Below are 14404 nucleotides of genomic sequence, written 5' to 3' on the forward strand. Positions count from 1 at the left end.
CCTTTATATTGGGCCAGGGTATGAACAGTGCCCCTACTTGAGCCCAAATTTTCTTTAAAGTTTGGGTTCAAGTATTCAACTCGGGCTCGCAGTCGACTTGTTTGAAAGAGTACGGATCTTGGAAACCGACGTGATTTTCGCGACCTTTAGTTTCTGACAGTTACGTCAATTCAAGCGTCGTGTCCGTTGAGGGATCATTTAGGGATTGAGGGCTTTGGTAACGGTGCAGTCTCATTAATGACTGCCTCGCTTTTTACCATTATGCCCCTTAGCCCTTCTTATAAATATTTTCCCTCTCTTTCCATTTTCCGTTTCTGCAATCTTTCAAACTTTCTCCTTATCTTGTTCATACTGCATCTTTGTGTTCGAAGACTTCTGTTCTTCTCCAACCTCCATTTTCGGATAAAGGTTAGTTTTGCTTTTTCCATGTCATGCTTTGTGTTTGCATGTTTTGTTTTGCGAGTAGATAGGTTGACCTGTAGATTCTGGTTTCGAATCTCTCTTCTTTAGTGGCCGTATTTTTTGATTTTCTTTTTCTTTTTCCTTTTTGTAGGTTTTCTGCCACTTTCTTCTTTATATATAAAAAATGGCTTCTGTAGACATTCTTTCTCAGTGGGTTGACGATACGGTCCTTGGGGAGGAACCGTTGGTTGACGCTGAGTTTATCACCCACCTTCGTACTCATCATAGGCTCTGTACTTCAGACGAGGATGAGCCCAAATACGAACTGATAATCCCGGGTCCTGAAGACCGGGTCTGTTTTGGGAGAGCTAATGAGGCGGCCCCTCATTTTTTCTTCATGTATGAATGTATGATCACCCGTTTGGGTGTTTTTCTTCCTTTCTCTGATTTCGAAATATCCGTTTTGCACCACTGTAAGGTTGCCCCTACTCAACTCCACCCCAATTCTTGGGGTTTTTTGAAGATCTATCAGTTTATAAGCCATGCTCTGGACTTCCCGACCTCTTTAAGGATTTTTTTCTTTCTCTTTCATATGACTAAGCCCTTCAGTGGGCTAAACAACAAACAACAATGGGTATCCTTCAGAGCTATTCAAGGTCGGAGGATTTTCACCCTTTTCGACGAATCTTTCCACGACTTCAAAAACTTCTTTTTCAAGGTTCAAGCTGTAGGGGGTCACCACCCCTTTTTTCTGGACGAGCATTCCTCCCCCCGCTTTCCCCTTTACTGGTTGCCGGCCTCCCCTTGCGAAAAGATTGGTCTAGATGACCTAGACGAGGTGGAGGCGGCCATTGTGGGGTTTTTCCGAGAAGCATGGGGGAGGGCCCCATACTTAGATACGAGGAAAATCCTTCAGGGGACGTCGACTTTCGTTCAATCTTGCATAGGTAGCGCATGCATTTTTTATTTCCGAGTTGTTTATGCCGACTTGTATTCTACCGACTTGTAACTTGGTTGTTTCTTTTATAGATATGGCAAAAAAGAATGCTCAGGAGGCCTACCAAAGGGTCCAGGAGGCTAAGGCGAAGTCCCGGGCTAGGGCCAAGACGGTCATCTCTCCGCCACCTCCTCCTCCTCCTAAGAATGTGGTTACTCCCTCTCAACCTCTTGTCATTTCTTCCTCGAGTTTGCCCCGACCACCCCCTTTTGCCCAAACTCTCTCTGAGCCCGAGAAGAAGAAGCGCAAGACTTCAGAGTCTGGCTCTTCTTCTTTTGATGGCGGGGTTAAGGCGGATGCTTTGACATTCGTTCGAAAGAACATCTATCCTTTTATAAGTATGGATGATGTTTCTGTTCGAAACCACCTTACCGCCATGGCTGAGGAGAGTTTTAGGACAGCGGGTGTTTGTAGCAAACTCTTGGACATTTTTGAGAAGGCTCCCCTCAGCTCTTTGGGGGCGTCCTCGAAGGTTGAGGAGCTGGAGGGGAGACTTCTTATTTATGAAAAACATGAAAAAGAGTTGAAGGAGGAGAGAGATAGACTGAGGAAGGAGAGGGATCACCTTAAGGAGGAGGAGGGTAAGCTGCGGGCTCAATGCACCTTGGAGGCAAATTTGAGGAAAACAGCGCAAGAGAGCTACCACAGTTTGTTTCAAGATATTGTTGCTGTGAGGAAGGACTTGCTGAATTCCCGGAACGCATACGCCGAGTTGGAGGATTCTATCGCCGAGGGCGCCGAGGAGTCTTGGAGAATTTTCTTGGAACAAGTCAGAGTTATTGCTCCCGACTTGGACCTTTCTCCTTTACATCCTGACAAGGTAGTTATCGACGGCGCTATTGTTGACCCTCCTGTCCCCGAGGTCATTTCCGAGTCAGACCTAAAGACTCGGGGGCAGAGGATTATAGAGTCTCCTCCTCGTCCCAAAGATGCTCCGGGTTCTTCAATCCTTTCCCCGACTTCCTCTTTGGCTCCTCCTCCCGGTCCTGGTGGTGTTCCTCCTGGTGGTGGTGATTCCTCTACTCCGTCCAAAAAATGACTTTTTATTTTTATGGCTATATGGGGGCCCGGCCTGTGGGTCCCCCCTTTTTTGAACTTATTTATTTGTTGGTGGTTGTGAACAATTTCCTTCTGGCCTTTTAAGGCCGTAAACAAAATATTCTGTTTGGTGCCATTTTTTGGATAAGGGTTTTAAACAAAATAAATGCCCTTTTTTGGATAAGGGTTTTCTAATCAAAGTAGGTGCCCCTTTTTGGATAAGGGTTTAAGTTACTTTGCGCGTGTGCGTGCTTTTCCGTTTTGAATATGTTTGATCTTTTTCGGAAAACCCTTTTGATAGCTTGCATTTGTTTTCTCGAGCCTTTTTCGTGCAAAGACTTGTATGCAAACTTTAAACTTTTCAGGTTTTCATATCTCTTTTGTTATCCTTTATACTCAACTTTGCTTTAGTGAGCTTTTATGACTTAGGTTATTTTTGTGATGCGTTTTTCATCTACTCGGAGCTCGGTTTTCTTTTACTCGGAGCTCTTTCGAGTTTGTTTTACTCGGATTTCCTTTCGACTTAAGAGTCGGATAGTTTCCGAGTTTAATACGATCAACTTGTATAACCTCTTTACACCGACTTGTACCTCGTCGTTTTATCCTGACGACCATGTTAGGTCGATTCATGGGATTTTCACGCTTTGTCGAGCTTAAGTCGGCGCGTTTCGTAGAAAGACTTATAAGAAATAAAGGAGGATATTTAAGAGAAATATAGTGATAAGAAAGATCTTTATTAATCGGGAAGGTACCTTTTTGCTACTAAGGGTCTTGACAGTGTATTTTCCCTTAGCCTCTACTATGATGCCTCGTTAAAAACCCCTCTCCAGAAAAAACCCTTTTTTGGGAAAAAATCATGAAGCTGGGAAAAGAGTACATCAGGGAGTAGAGTTCGCTTCTAGCTGTAGTACCTTTTCATATTACATGCATGCCACGACCTTGGTAACTCAGTGCTATCCAGGTCGGTTACTTTATAATAACCTTTCCCTAACACTTCCTTGATTTTGTATGGCCCTTTCCAATTTGCGGCGAGCTTTCCATCTCCTGACTTGTTGACTCCGATGTTGTTTCTGATTAGGACCAAGTCATCTACGGCAAATGTTCTTCGAATGACTTTCTTGTTGTATCTGGTAGTCATCCTTTGCTTTAATGCCGCTTCTCTTATCTGGGCGTTCTCTCGGACTTCGGGGAGCAAGTCGAGCTCCTCTTTGTGCCCCTGTACATTTCCGACCTCATCATGAAGAATTACCCTTGGGCTTTGCTCACTGATTTCTATAGGAATCATGGCTTCTACGCCGTATACCAGTCGGAAGGGTGTTTCTCCTGTGGCGGATTGGGGTGTTGTCCTATAAGCCCACAGCACTTGAGGGAGCTCTTCAGCCCAAGCTCCCTTCGCTTCCTGTAATCTTTTCTTCAAACCTGCCAGTATGACCTTGTTAGCTGCCTCGGCTTGCCCATTGGCTTGTGGGTGCTCTACCGAGGTGAATTGATGTTTGATTTTCATACTGGCTACCAGGTTTCTGAAGGTGGCGTCGGTGAATTGGGTTCCATTATCTGTGGTGATGGAATAAGGTATCCCATACCTTGTGATGATGTTTTTGTAGAGGAACCTGCGACTTCTTTGAGCGGTGATAGTGGCTAACGGTTCTGCTTCTATCCACTTTGTGAAGTAATCTATTCCCACGATTAAGTATTTAACTTGCCCTGGTGCTTGGGGAAAAGGACCTAACAGATCCATCCCCCATTTTGCGAAAGGCCAGGGGGAAGTTATACTAATGAGCTCTTCTGGTGGAGCCACGTGGAAATTTGCATGCATCTGGCATGGCTGGCATTTTTTCACAAAGTCTGTTGCATCTTTCTGCAAGGTCGGCCAGTAGAATCCTGCTCGGATTACTTTTCTGGCCAGCGACCTTGCTCCGAGATGGTTTCCGCAAATCCCACTATGTACTTCCTCCAAGACCTCGGTGGTTCTTGAGGTCGGTACGCACTTCAGCAATGGTGTTGATATCCCTCTTCTGTAAAGGACATTTCTCACCAAAGTATAATGTTGTGCTTCCCTTCGGATCTTTTTAGCTTCTTTCTCCCCTTTAGGGAGGATGTCGAATTTTAGGTATTCGACTAAGGGATTCATCCATCCGAGGTTTAGGCCGACTACTTCAAGTACCTCTCGTTCATCTTCTGCTTTTGATACCGAGGGCTCTTGGAGGGTTTCTTGAATCAGGCTTCTGTTGTTCCCTCCGGGTTTGGTACTTGCTAACTTGGATAGGGCGTCAGCTCTGCTATTTAGATCCCGAGTTATATGTTTGACCTCGGTTTCCGCAAAGCGCCCTAGGTGTTCCAAGGTTTTTTCCAAGTATTTCTTCATATTGGGGTCCTTTGCCTGATATTCCCCATTTATTTGGGAAGTCACCACTTGTGAGTCGCTGTAGATCGTCACCTTTGTGGCGCCAACTTCTTCTGCTAACTTTAATCCTGCAATCAAGGCTTCATATTCTGCCTGATTGTTTGAAGCCGGAAATTCAAATTTTAAGGAAACCTCTATCTGGGTTCCTTTTCCATCTACCAATATTATGCCTGCGCCGCTCCCTGTTTTGTTGGAGGATCCGTCTACATAGAGTTCCCATGTAGTCGGTTTTTCCTCTTGCTCACCTGCGCATTCTGCAATGAAGTCGGCGAGGCACTGGGCTTTAATTGCAGTCCGAGTTTCGTATCTCAAATCGAACTCAGAAAGCTCTATCGCCCATTGAACCATTCTCCCTGCAACATCCGTCTTTTGAAGGATTTGCTTCATGGGCTGGTTCGTACGGACTCTTATTGTGTGAGCCTGGAAGTAAGGTCGTAGCCTTCTTGAGGCTATCACTAAGGAGTAAGCAAACTTCTCTAGTTTGTGGTACCTTAGCTCCGGACCTTGTAGAACCTTACTGGTGAAATAGACCGGGTGTTGCCCGACCTCGTCTTCTCTAATCAGGGCTGATGCGACAGCTCTGTTTGCGACGGATAGGTATAGGACGAGGTCTTTTCCCGGTTCCGGTCGGGTTAAGATAGGAGGTTGGCTTAAGAAGTTTTTGAACTCTTGGAACACCTCCTCACATTCCGGAGTCCATTCAAACTGGCATCCCTTCCTTAATAGGGAGAACAGTGGAAGGGATTTTAGTGCCGATCCTGCCAAAAATCTGGAGAGGGCTGCAAGTCGGCCATTGAGCTGTTGAACCTCTCTCAAACAAGTCGGGCTTTTCATTTCTAGGATGGCTCTGCATTTGTCGGGATTGGCCTCAATCCCTCTTTGTGTTAGCATGAACCCTAGAAATTTTCCTGCCTCTACTGCGAAGGCGCATTTTGCGGGATTTAGTCTCATCCCATGCAACCTTATAGTGTCGAAGACTTGTGAGAGGTCGGTTAAGAGGTCGACTTCTTGCTTGGTTTTTACTAACATGTCGTCGACGTATACCTCCATTAGGCTTCCTAGATGGGGGGAAAACACTTTGTTCATCAGCCTTTGGTACGTGGCTCCTGCATTCTTCAGTCCGAATGGCATGACCACGTAGCAGTAATTGGCTTTTGGTGTGATGAACGATGTTTTTTCCTGGTCGGGTTCATGCATCGGGATTTGATTATATCCCGAGTAGGCATCCATGAACGATAGGTATTGGTACCCTGAGCTGGAGTCCACCAGGGTATCAATACTCGGTAGGGGATAAGGGTCCTTAGGACATGCCTTATTCAAGTCGGTATAGTCGACGCACATTCTCCATTTACCATTTTGTTTTTTGACTAGCACTACATTGGCTAGCCATGTTGGGTATTTGACCTCTCTGATAAAGCCGGCTTCTAGGAGCACCTGTACTTGCTCTTCTACTATGGAGGCCCTTTCTGGGCCGAGCTTGCGTCTTCTTTGCTGTACAGGTCGGGATCCTGGGTAAACCGAGAGCCTGTGAGACATGAGCTCGGGATCAATCCCGGGCATGTCGGAAGCCTTCCAGGCGAAGAGGTCGGAATTAGCTCTTAGGAGTTCACCCAACCTTTGTTTCAGGGTTTCCCCTAGGTTGGCTCCTATGTGAGTGTTTTTTCCTTCCTCCTCTCCGACTTGTATCTCCTCGGTTTTTCCTCCCGGCTGGGGTCGTAGCTCTTCTCTGGTTCTTGCGCCGCCTAGTTCTATGGTGTGGACTTCTTTGCCCTTCCCTCTCAGATTTAGGCTTTCGTTGTAGCACTTCCTTGCCAATTTTTGATCTCCCCTTACCGTTGCTATTCCTCCTGGAGTCGGGAATTTCATGCAAAGGTGGGGAGTTGATACCACTGCTCCAAGACGATTAAGGGTAGTCCTGCCAATTAGGGCATTGTAGGCTGACCCTTCATCGATGACTATGAAGTCTATGCTCAGAGTCCTTGATTTTTCCCCTTTTCCGAAAGTTGTGTGAAGGGGCAAAAATCCCAGTGGTTTTATTGGCGTATCCCCTAATCCATATAGGGTGTCGGGGTAAGCTCTCAACTCTTTTTCATCTAACCCTAGCTTGTCGAAGGCGGGCTTGAAAAGGATGTCCGCCGAGCTTCCTTGGTCTACTAGGGTTCTGTGGAGATGGGCGTTGGCTAAGATCATGGTTATCACCACGGGATCGTCATGCCCGGGGATTATCCCTTGCCCATCCTCTTTTGTGAATGATATAGTGGGGAGGTCGGGTGTCTCATCCCCGACCTGATAGACTCTTTTGAGATGTCTTTTGCGAGAAGATTTGGTGATTCCACCTCCCGCAAATCCTCCTGAGATCATGTGGATGTGTCTCTCAGGGGTCTGTGGTGGAGGATCTCTTCTGTCCATATCATCTCGCTTTCTCTTTCCATGGGCGTCCGACATCTCCATGAGATATCTGTCAAGCCGACCTTCTCTAGCCAGCTTTTCTATCACATTCTTGAGGTCGTAACAGTCGTTGGTGGAGTGACCATATATTTTATGGTACTCGCAATACTCACTGCGACTTCCCCCTTTTTTATTTTTAATAGGTCTTGGGGGTGGCAGCCTTTCAGTGTTGCAAATCTCTCTGTATACATCCACTATAGAAGTCTTTAGAGGAGTATAAGAGTGATATTTTCTGGGCCTTTCGAGACCGGGTTCTTCCTTTTTCCTGACTTCCCTTTCTCTTTCCCTAGAGGAGGAAGTAGGTCCAGGCCGCGAACTCAAGTCTCTTAGTCTTGCATTCTCTTCCATATTGATGTACTTTTCGGCCCTTTCTTGTACATCACTTAGAGAAACGGGATGTCTTTTAGATATGGACTGTGAGAAGGGACCTTCTCTAAGTCCATTGACTAACCCCATTATTACTGCCTCCGTCGGCAGATCTTGAATCTCTAAACATGCCTTATTGAACCTTTCCATATAGGCTCGTAAAGATTCTCCGACCTCCTGTTTTATTCCCAGGAGGCTCGGTGCATGTTTTACTTTATCCTTTTGGATTGAGAACCTCATCAAGAATTTCCTCGAGAGGTCTTCAAAACTAGTGATGGATCTCGGGGGGAGGCTATCGAACCACTTCATCGCTGCTTTTGATAAAGTGGTCGGGAAAGCCTTGCATCTCGTAGCGTCGGAGGCATCCGCTAGATACATCCGACTTTTGAAGTTGCTAAGATGATGCTTTGTATCCGTAGTTCCATCACAGAGGTCCATATCAGGGCTTTTGAAGTTCCTTGGAACTTTTGCCCTCATTATGTCCTCGCTGAAGGGATCTTCTCCGCCTGGGAGTTGGTTTTCTCCTTCATCGCGGGAGTTCTTGAGGGAGGATTCTAGCTGCAAGAGTTTTCTTTCTAACTCTTTCCGCCGTTCCATCTCCTTTTTAAGGTACCTTTCGGTTTCCTTTTGCCTCTCCCGCTCTTGTTCCAATTGCTCCAAGCGGCTATGGACCAATCCCATTAGTTCAGTTACATGAGGTGGTCCGCCCTTTTCTGATTCACGTCCATCTGAGGAATTTACCTTCGGATTCTTTACTCCGGAGGTGCCCTCTCTGTGTTGATCATTGTCTTCATTGCCATTGCCCATGTCTAGATTCTCTTGTTCAGAATCTGTTTCCACATGGCCTTCTTCGTGGGATCTATCCGCCATCGTTGAGTGATCTCTCGGGTCCCCGGCAACGGCGCCAATGTTACGGTAGGTAACCGGAGATTAATAATAAGGATGGCGTTTGGCGGCCCAAGTGTATGATGGAGGAGAACTCCGGAAAGGTCCGCAACTTGGGAAGCTCCGTCCGACTTGTGCTCGCGTGTGAATGGGGGGTGGTACCTGCAAAGACACTCCGATGCGTAAGTTAGCAAGAGTGTAAGCAGGTCTTAGAGAGTATTGGACTTAGAGATACCTGAAGGGGTGTCAGGGTATTTATAGAGGCGAGCCAATAACCACCGTTGGTGTAGTGCCATATCTTTAGGGTGGTAACCGTCCCTATTATCTTGGGGAGGTTAAGATATGGCTTTATGAGACGGTTAGAGAGATTTTAGGGGCGGTTACTCATTTGAATGAGTGTTTATCTGCCAGCTAATCTCGCATCCGACCTCTTCTGACCAAGTCGTGGTTGATACCGACTTCTTATGTGAAGGCCGGTACTTAGCTAGGCTCTAATCCTTTAGATTAGGCCTTTTAGTTGGACCTGGGCCTTTATATTGGGCCATGGTATGAACAAGTAGTAATTTGAGCTGATATTTCTTTCGATCCGATTCGAAAATCCGACCCATCAACTAAAAAAATATATAATTTTTAAAAGGTTTTTGACTTAAAATGATATTTTTTGTTAAAATATTTTTCAAAAAATAAAATAAAATGATAAATGGACTAACCCGTTTAACCCATTGGGCTGATTATAAACGGTCCAGACTGAAAAATTGTGGCCCGCAAATAAAACGAATTTATATGATATAGCCTATTTAATCCACGAGTTTAACGGATCAGGTCTAAATAAGCCGGGCTAACCTGTTTGACAACCCTAAAAGAAGCAATATTTATTTATATATTTTTTTGAAGAATAAAAGAATTAGCAAATTAACAAGCTATATTTTAAATGATATATCATTCTCATTTAAAAATTTTAAATTTGAGTGTCACTCCAAACTTAAAAAAAAAAAAAAGAGCGGCAATAATTTGGGCAATGCCATCCACACAGATTTCCAATTCAAACCATCAAACACGCCAAGTGCAAATTTGCTATATATTACGCCATAGAATACCAAACTCAATTATTTAAGGTCAAATAATGTTTTAGCCTTTAGCAACAAAAAAAGGTTAAAAACAAAAAGAGGCAAATAATAAAAGATGTTTTGAGTGCTCGTTTTCCTCTTTCCGCTTGGCTCCACGATTAAAGTTACAAGATGAAGCTAAAGTTGCATACGAGTTTTTCTCTCGACAAGGTGTTTCTCGGCAATGTATATATGGGCCATGGTCACCACTTACTTTGGGTTGAATAATTATTGTTCCACTCTCATTTCTTAATTCATAAGTTTTCCAATCAAACATACATAAGTACGTAACCATGTAAAATTGCTAGGGTAGTTTAGTAATAAAATATAACAAAGGAGTATCATTATCAATTAGAGAGTAACAACTTAACACTCCCAATTTAAGATTTTTATTGTTTTTTAATTTATTTGTTTTTATAAATCAAGAACGAAATATTTTATTGTGTAACTAGAATTTAAAATTCATCATTGTGTGATTTAAATAAATAAGTGAATATATGACAATATAATGTATAATTGTTGAGTTGTTGTGTTTACGTGTTGAATACATTTTAGACACAATATTTATTGATAGTCCGACAGTGTGTTTGTAATCGTAATTTTATTTTTAACATGTATTTTTAAAATGAGTTTAGAAATAATACATATTATTATTTATTAAAATAATAAATATTTTAAATATTTTATATAATTAAAAAAACTTAAAAATAATTAAAAAATTATTTTACATTTTAATATTAATAAAATATTAAAATATAATTATAATTTATCTATACATTATTTATTTTATAATATTTTAAAATTTGTGTGTTCCATGCATCGTGTCCGTGAATCATAACATCTAATTATGCATTTATTTAAAAATAAAAATATAATCACCTATATACTAAATCAAATACAAAATCAAATACAGCACTGGGATGAGGAGGGTAGTGATCCCATTGCATAATTTCCCAAATACATTATATATATTTTTTTTTTAGTCACCAAAAAAAAATACATTAAAGCCCAATAAACTTGGTCATTAGAGGCTTCAAAAAATATGGCCCAATACCAAAATGTGGCCCAAAACAAAAAATATCTAGGCTGTTATCGAGAACCTTCTTTCCGTTTTAGACCGGAAATTCCTTAACTAGTACCAACACATGGCACACCGACTCAGCGTTTGATTCGGGAACTACCTCATCCAATCTCCACCGTTCCATCTATTTATAACTAACCCATCGCAGCCGTTGATTCCCTCAGATTCTACTATATAAAAGGACCTTAACCTTTTCTCCCTCCACAATCGTCAGAGACGCGCGTAAATCCCAACGCCATAACCACCCTTCTCTTCCTCTCTGCGATGCGGTCAAAGCCATGTTTCCGTATCTGTTATCACGGATCGAACCTCGATCTGGCTATTAGGCATGGATCATTGAAGGATCTCTCCATGGATCGGTTTCGATCGCGTTGAATGGTTCTGGTTCGAGGCATCTTAGATCTGTTTTGGATTTTCGACGATTTAAAGAATCTGATCGTGTTTTCTTAGCAAGGTAAGTTGGATCCGTTTTCTTTTTTATTTTTTTATCTGCGCTTAATTTTGATTGAATTTGTTTTCTGATTATTCCTTTGTGGTAACTGTTAGGGTTTTGGTTGCGCGGAGCTGATGATCGTTGATTTTTCTTGTGGATTGTGGCGGTGAAGGATCTCTTCCGGTGGTTCTTGGCGGCAGAGGGTTTTCCGCGGCGGAGTTTGGCGGTAGAGGATCTGGATCTTTCTGGAAATTAACAGTTTTAACACATGGATGCGCGATCTTTGTTGTATCAATCAATAAAAAGGTATTATATGGAATGTTATGTGGAACTGAATGGAGGTTAGGGTTTTGGGAGAAAGATATGTCTTAGGCGTATTGATGCAGCCTTAAAGGTATATGATCTTGTTAGTTTGTTATTTTTTCATTTTTTTGTTACCATCAGGCCTTTGCCATGTCGGGTGCGCTTGCATGGCAGGTAAAAAAAAAGATAATAAAAGAAGTTTTGTTTGTGTTTTAGGGGGAGAGTTTTTTTGGGGGTTTGTTACATTTTTTATGCCCCCCAAGCTCTCTCCCTGTGTGCGTGTGTTGTGTCTCTTCTTTTCCTCTCTCTCTCTCTCTCTCTCTCTCTTTCTCTCTCTTTCTCTCTCTCTCTCTCTCCTCTTCTATTCCCTTATGAATTCTATCACACACGCCTTAAATCCTCTCGCTATGGAAGCAACTTGCAATTAAAACTGGTTAATCCAGTTGGAACCGGTACAATACATGTTCTCGTCTCCAATAAGGTAACACGTTATAAGGTACACTATGCTAAACACTTATTTATTTCATGTTTTAAATTTTAAATTCCTTAGAGATTATATATCTTAAAAGTTACTATGCGTTCTATTGTTCTTGTGATATATATCTCTGTATAGCCTAAGTAAACATGTTTCTTTAAAGCTTCCCCTCTATTTAATTCAGTTTTAATTTAAATTTAAATTCACATTCTACATTGGATGGAAAATTAAAAATCTTCTTTAATTTTCAGATATTATCAAACTATTTTTAATAGCTAAACATCTACTTTTATTTTTAAATGATTTAACAATGAAATTATTATTTTTACAAATTATACATGTATAAAAGTTTTATTCTATACCTCGCGTGGATAGTGCATTATAATGGATCTCTTGCAAGTATGTTAATGTAAAATATGGTATTGTATTCCTAAATCAACATTCTAATAAGAATTAGTCTTTAACCCAAAGGCCGTAGAAGCACTAAATAATTCTAATTATTTAGTAATTACCAATCTCCTTTGCAAGATAGCATCATCCTCATTTGTAACATCTATCATGACCACAATTTAACTATTGATACGGATTCCATTGATGCTGTACGCCCAGTATTATTTTTGAGCAAATGCCAGTGTGTGTTCTATTCCATTGTTACAATTTTAAAAGGAATTTACCACAACAAATATGGAATATATGTTACATGATTAACCTAAGTACATATTCGGAGTGCATATTAAGCAGTTGCAGTATATAACCTTATATTTAAGCTTACTAAGTTCATTCAATTATAAGATATGTTGAGATATTGATGCGTTATTTACTAGTTTCCGTATATATAATGTTGAATATGGATTATGGGGAGTGTGCCAATGTATCATAGTTATTTTTCACTAGTTGGCCGTATCATATATTAGGGATATATGGTTCTTTTGTAAAGTCTGTTGTATGCAGCTGAGTTAGTGGTTCTTAATGTACATTTAAGGACTGTATTCCATGTTAGAGGCATAACCCGATTGTTGACTATCAAGCAAAGATAGTACGGGTGGAGCACCTTTTTCTCCAGGTGGTATTTGAGCGAGGATTCCCGGAGATGGACTGTGTCTTCCTGAAGCCATTATTTTAGGATGCGTTTACCGGAGTAAACAAGCAATATTCTGCGGATGTGCTATGGAGGAAGGTTATTTGAAGCCTTGCCAGAGGTATTTAGAATCTTGCCTTTATCCCCAACGATTTCACTGTATTAGTGGCTAGTGATGATTGTTCTATGCTGATCTTCAGGTGCCTTCCGAGATTTGGAAGCTTTGCAAGGATTCATTTCATGAACACCCATTTCTAAGGTATGGTATCGTTTGGAGGTTCTAGGAACTGTACTTCTCATAAAAGCATCAGCTGGATTTGCCTGGTTTCAATTTTTAATTAACGCATACCTATTTCATGTGAAGCAGGTTAATGTTCACTGGTTCTAGTTTGACAGCAATTTCAAGCAAATTTTGCAGTGAGTTGCCTCTCACCATAGCTTGGCGACATCTCTTGCATCAACATTTGGCGATTCTGCTGTAAATATAAAACCTTCGAGGATATTGTTGCTTAACACTTAACAGTACCCGATACATATTTCAGATGATGCGCACCAGCGATATTGATTCCTTTTGCTTGCTGTACTTACATTCAGATAGCACACTCCGACGTTATTGAATCATATATAAACCCCAGTCGTTAGCATTTAATCTCTTGCTCCTGCTATAGTTTTGGGGTATACGGTATCATCTCTGCTAATTATTTTCGTAAAGTTTATTTCACCGTCATTTGTTTGAAACTTAGTCTCATAATTTGTAAGTATCCATCTTATAAGTTGGTTTCAGTAAGTCCTGTCGTGTCTGGTGTACATTATTCAACAAAGTGCCCCCAGTGTGCGAGGCTCTGCTTGTAGATTGTATTTCGTTTCTAGCTTTTGATAACCATTAATTTTATGAGGTATTTTCAGAAGAGAAGGACTATAGCGTCATTTGGTCCGGCCTTTATTCTAGTTAGACCTACCCAAAAAAAAAAACCTACGTCGTTTTTACCGTTTTTATGTTACTTGTTGTCACAAGGCCGAAGCTTTACAGTTGGAAAATGGCTTTTATGTAAAACTGGGTCTTTAAACCGCTAGAAAACTTTCTCCAGATTAATCTCTCAATTTTTTCGGGTCTAGTGAGATTGATATCTCTTTTAATTGAGGTATTTTTCATATAGTTGGATGCGGTTGTGCACTGCTAATGGATCCATGAGCTCAAGTTGGTATGAGCGCCCAAACTGCTACGTCTGGGAGGATGGTGGTTCGACTCCACCTGGATCCGCTTTTTCTGACTTCGGTTCCACCATGTCTCTCCATTTCAAATTAAAGGAAATGCTAATCCAAGCACGGAAGTTAGGAAATGCTAATTCAAACAAGATTAGTTCAGTCAAAAAATAAAATAGAGAAAG

The 14404-nt window shown here is 41.7% G+C and overlaps 1 long non-coding RNA gene across 1 annotated transcript; it reads left to right on the forward strand.

The window, feature by feature from the left end:
- The first annotated feature begins 10755 nt into the window (after window positions 1–10755).
- On the forward strand, window positions 10756–13929 carry LOC140179748 (uncharacterized). Its single transcript, XR_011873593.1, has 4 exons — window positions 10756–11181; window positions 11274–13137; window positions 13217–13275; window positions 13384–13929. It is a non-coding gene; the product is annotated as an uncharacterized lncRNA (long non-coding RNA).
- Window positions 13930–14404: the final 475 nt, after the last annotated feature.

The sequence above is a fragment of the Arachis hypogaea genome, chromosome 16, assembly GCF_003086295.3.
Source record: "Arachis hypogaea cultivar Tifrunner chromosome 16, arahy.Tifrunner.gnm2.J5K5, whole genome shotgun sequence".
Lineage (NCBI taxonomy): Eukaryota > Viridiplantae > Streptophyta > Magnoliopsida > Fabales > Fabaceae > Arachis > Arachis hypogaea.